This window comes from Pinus tabuliformis, chromosome 8 (genome assembly GCF_031772625.1).
Source record: "Pinus tabuliformis cultivar Carrire ecotype Pingquan chromosome 8, CPIR1, whole genome shotgun sequence".
NCBI lineage: Eukaryota > Viridiplantae > Streptophyta > Pinopsida > Pinales > Pinaceae > Pinus > Pinus tabuliformis.
In genome coordinates, this window is record NC_142294.1 from 132,496,153 (window position 1) to 132,508,558 (window position 12,406).

Genomic DNA, 12,406 nt, shown 5'->3' on the forward strand with positions numbered 1-12,406 from the left:
CTTGGCAAATGCAAGTGGGCTAACGTGGGTTTGAGTCTGCTAACAGTGACAACAATACCCAACGACATTAGAGCCCAGGAACCTCATACTAACTGTGGGTTAAGGTCCAGTGAAAGCTGAAGAAGTCGCAGGTCTGGGAAACCAGGTCGCGTGAAGAAGGAAGTGAATGTTTCTTTGATGTTTTTGTTTTCTCAGACACTGAGGTTTGAATTGGGATTCCAATAGATCATCGACTAGGGATGGCAACATAAATTATAGGGGTGGGGGTGCCATATTTGGAGATGTATTTAGTGGAAGTAGGAGGAGTTGGCAGGAATGTTATAGTGGTGATGGAATTGTACATGGAATTTGTGAATGATATTGTAGGTGTTCAGGAATGCAGGAAGTATCTGAAGAAAGAAGGCGCTAATTTGGTGAGAAGGCTCAAATTATTAGTAGTCATGCTTGAATAAATCAAGGAACTCAAGGATCCCCTACTTAAGGATAATACCCTGCAGGCCTTGAAATCTCTGCGCTTGACTCTTAAAAATGTTGTGGAGATCCTCAAATTTGGCCACGAGGGCAGCAAGTTATTGACGACTCTAGAAAGAAAGCAAGTTGTAGGAAAATTTCACAGTGTAAATAATTAGTTGGAGCAGGCTTTAAGTGAGTTGGCTTATGAAGAACTTGGATTGTCAAATGAAGTTCGAGAACAGGTTGAACTTGTACATGCCCAGTTCAAAAGATCTAAAGGAAGAGATGGAACACCTGATTTGGAACTCGAGAAAGATCTAAGTATTGTCTTATCTCATAAGAGTGACAAATATGTTGACCAACCGATATTAAGAAGATTAGTAGAAAAGTTACAACTCAAGACCATTGTCGATCTTAAGAAAGAATCACTGGCGCTACATGATATTGTTATCAAATGTGGATTGGTGAGAGGTTATAGAAAATGTCAGGTATTATGAGGAGGTTGAAGGACTTACTTTTGATAGAGAATCATGAGATGGATGCACTTGATAGTGAGAAAGGATTGAATACTTGTGGTGGTCTTACAGAGAAATCCAACTCTCCTATTATGCCTGATGAATTTCACTGTCAGATTTCCCTAGAGCTAATGAAAGATCTTGTTATTGTGGCTACACGAGTCAAGATAGACATATGAATATTCTTGCATATAGAAATGGATAGATTCCAAACATAGAACTTGTACAAAACCACAACAGATGTTGCCGCATGTAGTTTTGACAACTAACTTTGTATTGCAAAGTTTGATTGCACAGTGATGTGAAACTAATGTAGTTGAACTACCAAAGGGATATGGATGTAGAAGATATGGAAAGACATGTGGATTTATGCTTCATAACTTTGGTGACCGAGAAACTGTGGATGTTCTTCTGCAAAAGTTGTCGGGTGGGAATCCTGAGGACCAAAGAGCAACAGTTGGTGAGCTACATCTTCTAGCCAAAATAAATGCAGATAATATTATTTGTAGTGCAGAGGTTGGGACTCTTTCTAGGAAAACTAGTGTCTTGTCAAATGACTAGTCCTCTAGGTTTGGAAACTACCCTAGAAATAATAGCTTAAAGCAATCCAATGATTTCTTCTATGTGTAATAGATAAGAGAAAGATAATGGAACTGACCTAGAACTTTCGCTTAATCCGTTGCTTGCTCTCTCTCCCCTTTGACAGATCCTGCAACTCCTCCCCGTACTTAACACGCTTGGAGAGTACCTTCACAAGTACAACAACAAAGAACCGTCATAGCATCGTGATCTATTACGACATAAACATTACAGAATCAAATATATAATGAACAAATGATAGCATTCACAAATGATAACATTGACAATTGCACAATCATATGGAAGAAAACTTGAAGAACTTTATTAATAGAAGGGAGAATTACAACCCAGTTTTTTGATCCAGCATCATCCTTCGAGCTTCAATCCCTCTTCACCTCATGAAATAGCAAGATCACACCAACAATAAAATGCCCTTTCCTCAATTACAAACTACCAACACTTCCTTGCAATTCACAATATTCCAGCCTTCAGATCTCTTGAATTGGAGATCCATTTATAGATGTGTGCAAGGGTGTGAGTCATCCATGGGGTTTGATTAGTGTCATTCCACTTGTTACAATTGGTTCCATTTGGAGATTTCTTACATCCCTTATTCATCCTTGGGCAAATTCAGAGGGGCAAGTGGCATAGAAGAAGTTTCTAGAAGATTCCATGAGCAACCACCTAGCAAACTATCTCGGACATTTGTCCATCCTTTCCCATCGCACCCTATAGAAGGCATAATCAGTATGCATCGCACCCTGGCAGTGTACCACTTAGTATGCATCGCACTTTTCCAGTGGAGCAGTCAGTATGGTTTAATTTAGGCCATTTCTGGATGGTTTCTCAGATGGAACTTTTGGGGAATGATGTATTCAGATGACTATGTTCCTTTAGGGTATGAAGAAATTCTTTTAGGGGTTGATGAGCCCTAGTTTATGGATATATAAGTTTGGGGTTGATGTGCCCAAACATGTCTATAACAGGGGCCATTCCTTTTTTAGTTAATCTGTTCTCCACACCAGATGCTAGAACACAAGAGCATGCTAGGACAACTCTTATTAACATTTCCATCTATGAAAACAACAAGGGTGCAATAGTTATGGCTGGGGCAATTCCTCGTATTATTGAGGTTCTCAAGGTTGGTAGCATTGAAGCAAGAGAAAATATTGCTACAACTCTGTTTAGTTTATCAATTATAGATGAGAACTAGATAACCATTGGTGCATCTTGTGCACTTTGGTTGCCTTGCTTTGTGAGGGGAGCCAGAGAGGAAAGAGATGTTGCCAAAAAACTCTTCAATTTATCAATCTATCAAGGTAACAAGTAAAGGGCTGCGAGTTGGTGTTGTAACCCCATTGATGCATTTCCTCATAAATCCTAGTGCAGGGATGGTTTATGAAGCGCTTGCTATACTGGCAATTCTTTCAAGTCATCAAGAGGGGAAAATAGCTATTAGCAATGCTGATGTAATCCCAATATTGGTAGAATTAATTAGAGTTGGTTCACCTCAAAATAGGAAAAATTTCAGTTGTTGTTTTGCTTGCATTATGTACAAGTGATCCACAACATCTTGTTGCAACCTGAGAACTTGGAGCTTATGAACCCTTGCCAGATTTGGTCTAGAATGGCAAAGCAAGAGCTAAGCATAAGGTTGCTTCAATATTAGAGAACATTAAGATATGAGAGCAAGTTCCAAGTAGTTGATTACAATATTTGGAACATACAAGCAATCAAGCATTGGTTGGCTCATTTGTGTATTCATTTTTGGTATGGTGGTGAAATATCATCTCCTTATGGTTTTATTGTATATTTATTAGAAAATTGAAACTTGTGTCATAGCCATAAGGTGAAATACTCCAAGTGCTTATGAGATGAGGATGTAGGGGTGTGCGGAGAGTAATATTATTTTGTTATATGTGAAGGCTATTTGGTGTGGATAAAATTGTTGAAGCACGACATCCCTTTGGAAAAGCAGGATTTTTCTTGGTTAAAAAGATAGATGCTTGCTCTCTTTCATTTAGACTCCTCGATCACTGTTGGGTTTGATCAATCATTTAATGGAGAGGCCACTTGAAATGGCGTCATTTACTTTACTGACAACGCCCATTAAATCAAAATACAAACCCTGTATAATTCCTATGGTGGTTCAAATGTCCTTATGCTCCCCTTCCTAATCAATCCATCATTCACTCTCATTATTCCTTTGGAATTAGACAATTATGACTGGAAATTAATAAAATTTGGGATTGTCACCATTTGTTGCTAAGGGTATTAAGTGAATTGCAATTCAGTTGCAGTGCCCTGGGCTACGGAAGGTGGAAAATTGAGATTGTAGGGAAGTGAAAGAGGTTCAAATCCATGTTGTAGTGAAGTTGTATTTGCATTGAGAGCGACCTCTATAAAATTTCCTTGTTCCTAATTTCCTGCAAAATTCTGGAGATCATCATAAGAGGGAATCAAGTTGTCGTTATCGGGATTGACATAAGCGTCATTGAAGCTCGTATCATTGATGGTGGAAGTGGAAATATGTGTTGCGGTCATTAAATGGCATGATGTGGCAATATTGTAGATAGCTCATTTATTCTAAAGAGCCATTCAATGGTCTCATCATCGTATTTATGTTGGAGATTTTTAGTTAGTTTGACAATCTGCGATACCCACTTTGTGGTTACTCCAACTCTTCCATCACATCTGTCCTTCATTCAACAGTGCCTACCTTTTGTGGTTAGCAATGAGATTGTATTCATCATCGTGTGTGTTGGGTCAACAATGAGCATCTCATCAAGTGAGGAAAACTTGTGAGCATATCCATCCAACTCTAATGGTTGGATCAACCATTCCACAATCTTTCCATCATGTTTGAATCCAAGTTTGTGGTGAGCTCAAATAGCCACTCTAATTGAGATCACTTGGATCGTCATCTACAAGAAGCCCATCACCTCCTTCAGGAACATGCAAAGTCAGATTATCTTGTTTCAGATGCCCAGGCTAGAGCAATTAAATTTTCAAAGAGGTATGGCAAAACAGTGGATGAATTAGAAGAAGAACATGAAGGCCACAGGAGACCACCTGATTGTGTATTTTTGTGTATACTACGGGAATAGTGCCTAAGGGAAGTGGGTTTCAGAGAAATATTTAAAAATGTCAAGGAAGAAGAGAATGCAAAATATTTGATCCTATTTGAACAAGTTCAAGTTGTAACACTCTTTGATAGTACTGAAGATGGAGGGAAGTGTTTAGAAAACTTGAGAAGGGGAATATTTGCATGCAATATAGAAAACTTGATAAGCATAATATTTTCATGAAATATTTTTTATTTGGGTGGTGCAAAGCTTGCTGAAGTGTTTGAAAAGGATGGCATGTCCTTTTTGGCCAGTTGTGAAAAATTACTACCTCGACCATGGGTCATTGATGACTTGGAAACATTCAAGTCAAGCTGGATGAGGAATTCTTGGAAGAACGCTGTCATGTTTGCGGATAATTCTGGCATAGATGTTGTAGTAGGGATATTATATTTTCGAAAAGAGTTTCTTCGACGAAGTACATAGGCGGTTTTAGCTTCCAATGATTTACCATCCATTAACGATGTTACTTAGCGTTAATTGGTGGAAATTGTCTCAAAAGTGAAAGATATGAAAAATGGGAGGGAATATATTCTAGAAGTAGATGCAAAGAACCTTCTTATTGTAAATTTTAGAACTGATTTATGTATTGCTTGAGCTTGCATATTTATAAAATGACGCTAATCGGTTTGTTTTGGAGGGTATGGGTCTTCGGATTGAGACCAATCTCTTAGTGCAGTTCAGCTCATAGTTACCAAGTTGAAATTTGAATTCAAATTCCAGTTTGATCGGATGAAATATTTTCAATAAATTGATAATATATATCTTAAAAATATTTAAACATATATATTTCTCTTTGTGTAAGTGTGATACCTTCCATTCACCTTCCTCTTCATTTTAATATTTAAATACTTTAATAATTATAAATAATCTAAAAATTGTAAAACACAATTAAAATCTAATAATTATATATAATATAAAAATTCTAAAACACAATTAAAAAATATAGCACTACCTTCATCTCTTCAAATTTTCTCATAACTTCAAAACTTGAATATATTCCTAATCAAATTTACACACTTTCAGTGTTGAAATTATTTCCTTCACTATTTTATGGAATTTCCAGACATTCAAAACAAAATATAAATTATAAGAAAAAATAATTCTAAATCAATAATAACCTTCCAATTCATTTCCTTCTATTTTCATGCATCGATGTGCAAGTAACCCTATCTATTTTGTTCAGACAAGCCTTCTAAATCAATGAGAATACTAACAAATGTGAAACGGATCAAATTTCCTTGTACTATTCGGTGTACGAATCGAACTTTCAATTTTTTGTATGTTTCGCCTCGAATTAGGCGAATTTGGTAACAATGGTTCAAATGTGAACTATAATGCAGCCAAAGACCTAGAGACCAAGCTTTATGGTTTTCATTTCATCAAATGTGGACAATGTCCAATGCGTATTCATTGGAAGGCCATGCTCCTTCTAATATGTAAGCGTGTTCCAGCTTTTCACGCTTGAGAAGGCTCGTGCAGCTTTAATTCTAAGTTGGTTGCACCATCCTTTCCAACTTTTGAAGGATCATGGTCATGTTGCGAGCTAGAAGGACCCTCCCACATGGAACCTCATCCCTCATCCTCACTTTTCTCACCAGTACCATTTTTTCTTTTCCTTATAAAATGATCCACTTAATTTTAAATTTGTTAATAGCAAGCAACAACCCACTCATTCGCTCCACAATAAGTAGGATACCACGTGGTCTATGCTAGTTATTTTGCCGAAACAACTTTTCGAAAATTTCTCTGCTTCTCTATTTTATGCTCCCAAATACCTGCATGCGTGTCCATGGTGTATTTTGTAATTTCATCCATCGGGTGGGCTAGCATTTGTATATTGTATAAGAATAAACGAAAAATGGATTATCCTTCATCATGATGCCCCACGAATCTCCCATCGACGTTGTGGCAAAATAGTATCTAGGCTTGCTTTCCCTCACTAGCAATGGGCGGTCATACATTCACTTACTCACGGTGGAGTTTGATATGATCAAGACACTAGAGTTCTATGACCCCGACGCCAACGGCTCATCTCATTGGAGACAAAGCCTGGATAATATTGTAATGGAGAGAACCATATGGTATTAAAAGACAAATAATTGGGCGTGATACAACTAGGCAAGTTATGTCAATATTTTATGGAACAATGTGTTCATTTGGTGGTTCTTACATTAGATAGTTTGGCAGATCTTATGCACATGCATTTAATAGTGGGTTGTGTTTATAACGATATGATTTTTCTAAATCTTCGATTCCTTTGGTGTACCTTTGTAACTTTAGAGACAATTGCTAATAAATAACTCATCGTGACTCCTACGGCATGTGTAGATTATGGTCTAGATGGCGTCATAAATATACTACAATTTTTATTAAATGTAACCAAACAAAACTCAAGGGTAACTTACAATTAAGAATAGCCAAAATAAAATTATTAAAATCTCATGCTTTAACCTACAAAATCTTGATACACATACAATATGTTTACTAGCCATTGTTTTTTTTTAAGAGTGAGTAGGATATTTGAATGGTTTAGAGTTGAATTACTTATTATAATAATATAATTGAAAGATATTTGAATATAAACCTTATAAACTATTTTATGAATAAAATACACCAGTTGTATGTATTATATATTGATGTTAAAATAGGTGTGTTATTATATTTAACAATGTATTTTTAAAGTTATACGAGTCCATTATTTTATATCACATTTTTCTTGCATTAGAAAAATTAAGGGGCAAACAAAATTACTTAATGAAATTGGAAAGCAACTAAAATTAATTGTTTTATTTTGTAATTTATATATTATTATAACTATTTAACATGTTAATAAAAAAATACGATCAAATATTTTAATATATGTATAATTTGTAAATGTACAAGTTACATGTGAATTTAATTTATTATATAATAAGGCTGCATAGCTAGCGTTTCCTTTCACTTAGTTTAATAAAATATTTAATGTCATGATGTGTTGTATGTACTCCAAACAATAATAAAATTGTAAAATGAGTTATATGAATATTTGTTTAACCTTTTTTTATTAAATTTCTTAATATAATTAAACATTTTTTTGTAGATAAAGGTTATATATATATATATATATATATATATTGACATTAAAGAGAATGATAACAAGTTAATAATTATTTATTTAATATTGAATGGTGACAATTTTTTTATATAATGCTCATATTATAGTACACATGTCATGTCATTAGAGTATAGATTGATATAATGAGAGTTGTACAAATTGTACACATGTTATTTTTACATTTCTTTTTCAAATTTATATTTTTTAAATTTTTTCTAAATTAAAAAATAAACCCCATAAAAATTGTGTCTTCAATACCTTACACCAATGAGAAAATTGAATTTTTGAATTTAATTACAAACAATTTGTGTTTATGGTACATAGTAATTAATATATAATGTTATTTTTCAAGTTATTTATATTTATTATACATAGTAATTAGTGATATAGTACATAGTAATTAATAATAGAGTACACAAAAGACAATTCTTGCCATCATTACACAATAAGAGGGGAGACATTTCAACCAATAATATTTGAGATAAATAGAAATAAATTTTATTTAAAAATAATAAATTTAATTTGATAATGTTAAACTCTGGATATATTTTAAAAAAATTTTAGTCAATGAAAAACTAAATACATTATATCTTGCACCGGTAGGTATAATAAATTTTATGCAAGTTTGTGTAATAAATTTTGGATAGTAAAATGCGTATAGAGAAAATGTAAGTTAGATTATTTAATTTGTTTCTTTAATATATCTATTTTTTGTGTTAAAAAAACAAAAAGTATATTTTTGAGTTGTAAATAATAAGATCATAAATTTATTTGTATATTGAAATTTTTATTTAAAGCATGGCTTCTATTTTAAGAGATAGAGAGAAATGCATCAATATATGTATTGGTGATTCCATTAATAGTTAAGGTTATGCAAACTCTGGTGAACTTGAGGTTGTTAAGATGTTCTTTTGACTTGCTCCGAGAATGTCGCCTCTTGAAGAGGGAAAGAATGGTAATAAAGGGTTAATTATGGACATTAACGCAAGGTTATTAGATGTGAAATATTGTACCATCACTTAACTCATTTACCTAGCCTATGCAACTTAAGAAAGTAAAGGTGACACTAACCCTTTATAAAATATGCGGAGAACCTAAAGGTGATTGAATTAAGAAAATAAAAGTGCAATTCCAAGAGAGATGGAAAAAGAAAAGTTGTATATTGTTAAGGGCTTTAAGAATAAAAGGAAAGTTCCAAGTTGATCCCTAAAGTTGGTGGTAATATTTGAATAAAGTTATCTTATGGAAGAAAGGAAAATGAGGAACTTGCTAATTTTCTAGGGAAAATACAGAGATCCTACTAACCGTAACCAACTTGGAATGATGAGGGTGAATAGCGAAAAATTAAAGAAAGGCACTCTAAAGGATTGAGTGGAAGTTTCACAAACAAGTATTAGAAGTCATTGACAATTAGTAAACCACCCTACCACATAGTAGAAGTTTTTCTTAATACTCTTGAGGAGGTCCATTTGAAATTTAATGTTGTACTTAGATGAGTATACCTACAATGTAAATGGTCAACTTCTTAGCTGATAGAAGTGGAAATGAATATTGAAAAGTAATTGGTATCTTGATAGAAACATGACACTAACAGTATTGGTGAGATAGCCTAGATCCTAGAGGGATGATGAATAATCTCATTTTATAAATGGTATTCATTATTTTTATAAGAAAATGAAATTTATTCATGATCAGAATGTTTATAGCATATATTACTCCATATTTGATATGTATTGAAATTATTCTTATATTTATGATATTATGGTATGAGATTATGTTTTCATGTGGTTGTAGTTTAATGATGAGATCACATGCACTTCCCTTAAATATGTGTATGTCTGATGCAAATATGTTGATGTTATAACTTATGATGGTATTATATGATGTGAATCATGTGGTAATTGCATGTATATTTTATGGCATGCATGAACACGCAGTTCGTTATTATTTAGAATGTTGTGATTAACAATGATGTTATTTTTTCATGATGATATGTAAGACTTGGCATGTGGATTATTTTCTATGATACGATGATGTTATAACTAATGCATTTGATGCATGTTGAGATGTAGTGATTGACAGGAAATCCACAAATGGGTTGAGAGGGCCAGTTTATTTCTTGACCTCGTGGGAGCCCATACCTGCGAGGGAGAATATGTAACACCATCTAGGTTGGGGAAAAGCTCAATCAATTCTACATATGATAGTTGTTCCTTTGTCTTCTATATTTCTTGATGGATATATTTTGAGGGGCTATGTGGCCATCTTGAGGAGGCCAAGTTCCTAATATTGGATTGGGATGTCGAAGTCTGGTGGGGGTGTAAGGACTTCGATTCTTGGGGTTGTGCACCTTAGTAAGTGTAGAGTGAGTGGGCCATCCTTGCAATATGTACGAGTCATTGAGTACTCAGACCGAATGTCTACCTTGGGAAGATGATGTCTTAGCCTTGGTGAGAGCTTTGGGGCCATCCATAGGCTATGGTATAGACCGATGAGGCTTATTCCTAGTTCTGAAAGTTGGGAAAAAACATAGAAATTGCTTGGGATTTCCTAGTGTTGTGGAAACTTTTGATGTCTGCTGGTTATACTAGTTCAACAAAGGGTGAAGGGAAAATGTGAAGTAAAAAATAACTAAATAAAATAAAATGTTAAATAATTCAACTTAACTTTAGGATGGAGTTCCTTAAGAAGGGGGAGTATGTAATTCTCATAATAATAATAATAATAATAAGAAATAAATAAAAAAATATAAGTAAATAAATTGTAAACAGTAAAGAAAAGATAATAATAGTAGTAAATAATAAAGAAAATATAATAATAGTAAATAATAACGAAAAAATAATAATAGTAAATAAATAATAAATAATGAGGGGAATATAATAATAATAAATAAATATAATAGTAAATAATAAACTAGAGTTTTAAATAAATATATATAAAAGTTAAACATACAAATAGTAAGAATAAGTAAAGTTAACAAAAACTCAAAAGGAATAAAATAATAAAGAGTTAAATTAAGAGAAGTATTAAATTAAGTAATACTTAAAATAAAGAAATAAAAGTTGGCATCTTGACACATGGAATGAGTGCAAGCAGATCTCTTTCCATTTTTTGGTCTATTTAATAGACGATGAGGAGGATGAGATTCATCCATTCCTTCATCCATTCTCTTGGGAGAAAAGTGTTGTGAGACAAAGGATTCTATGGCAGTAGTATGTTGATTGAGGGCTCAGGGGTTGTCGCTTGTAGAAAGATTATGTGTAATTGAGCCAATGGTTTGGTTTAGAGTTGTCCCCAAAAACTTTGTTGTGGTTAATGAGATTCAAAATAGCGTTCAACTTCGAAATCAAAGGTAAGGAATATCATCACTACAGGTAAGTTGTCTCTACCCATGCTTTTGAAATTCTATGCTAATTAGTTGAATAGTTGTGTGTTGATTATAAATCGTATAAATTGATGTAATCAGTGGCATTTTTTTATTTTGGGTTGTTACATGTTATGGTTGTGGATTGCTGGAGGAATAAGGTCATCTAGGGGCATTAGAGATGTGTTAATTTGCAGACTCATTAGGAGGACTGGCTTTGATAGAACTGTGAAGTCATAGCGAGGCAATTGTTGAATCATTTTTCTTTGCTCTGTTATGTGTAGGTGGGTGATTCCTCTTAGGCGAGTGAGTATTCTTTGGTGATTCTAGTAAGTGTTGTTTGGTTGCGCCATCCATGCCCCGCCATCATGGGCATCCCCATTATGGAGGTGGGAATCAAGGCCATGATGGGAGACAAGTTAGTGACTCGAGCTTGGCTTCGGAGGATGTGGTTAGTGGAGAAAGGGTGGGTGAGGTCACTCATGCTCGCAAGCATTCACTAGGTAGAGTGGAGGCTCCAACCTCACTGAAAATCATTGCAGACCAACTGAGAGGCATTCAGGCCAACCCGGACATCATGAGAGAGCAACATTATGAAGGTTGGAACGAATTGTAGCCTACATTAATGACATTAAATTCTGCCTCAATGAGACTCTAGAGCCGCTTAAGAGCATCCATCGGAACCAGTGATGCCTCAATGGCCGCCTATGTGATTTGCAGGCCCATGTAGAGCACATTGACTTTCGTATGCATGAGCGAGATGAATTCCCAGCAGTACCTCCTGGACATCCTCTTCAACACCCTTCGTGACATAATTATCTCAGGTTCTTTGTCTTTTTTGTTGTCTTTTTCTTATACAAGGCTAGGAAGCCTATTGGAGATAATGGTTGTATGGTTACATCTTCAGCTATCTATGACACCCCTTGATCTCACCTCTAGATTGAGCGGTGCCAAGGGGGCATTGCAAACTATGTTTTTACTCTAGATTTCACTAATGATAATGTAATGTTGCTCTTCTGACCGACAAAAAAAAAACATTAAAAACAAAGAAAAGAAAATAAATAAATAAATCGATGCCCCTCGAGCCCTGGGCGGGCCAGGTTGATTTCAGGAATCGACTTGGCCTACCCAGGGCCCGTAAGACACTGATTTTCTTTTTTTCTTTTTTAGTTTTAATTGTTTTTTTTTAATTATTTATTTTAATTTTTTAATGTTTTTTAAATTGTTTTTCTGTGTTATTTATTTATTTATTATTTTTTTTAATCATCCAATC

The 12,406-nt window shown here is 34.3% G+C and overlaps 2 pseudogenes; both read left to right on the top strand.

Annotated features, from left to right (window-relative positions):
- The first annotated feature begins 281 nt into the window (after positions 1-281).
- LOC149234467 (U-box domain-containing protein 13 pseudogene) lies at positions 282-3,254 on the top strand (annotated as a pseudogene).
- A 371-nt stretch (positions 3,255-3,625) lies between these two features.
- LOC149234468 (damage-control phosphatase At2g17340 pseudogene) lies at positions 3,626-5,363 on the top strand (annotated as a pseudogene).
- The last annotated feature ends 7,043 nt before the right edge of the window (positions 5,364-12,406 follow it).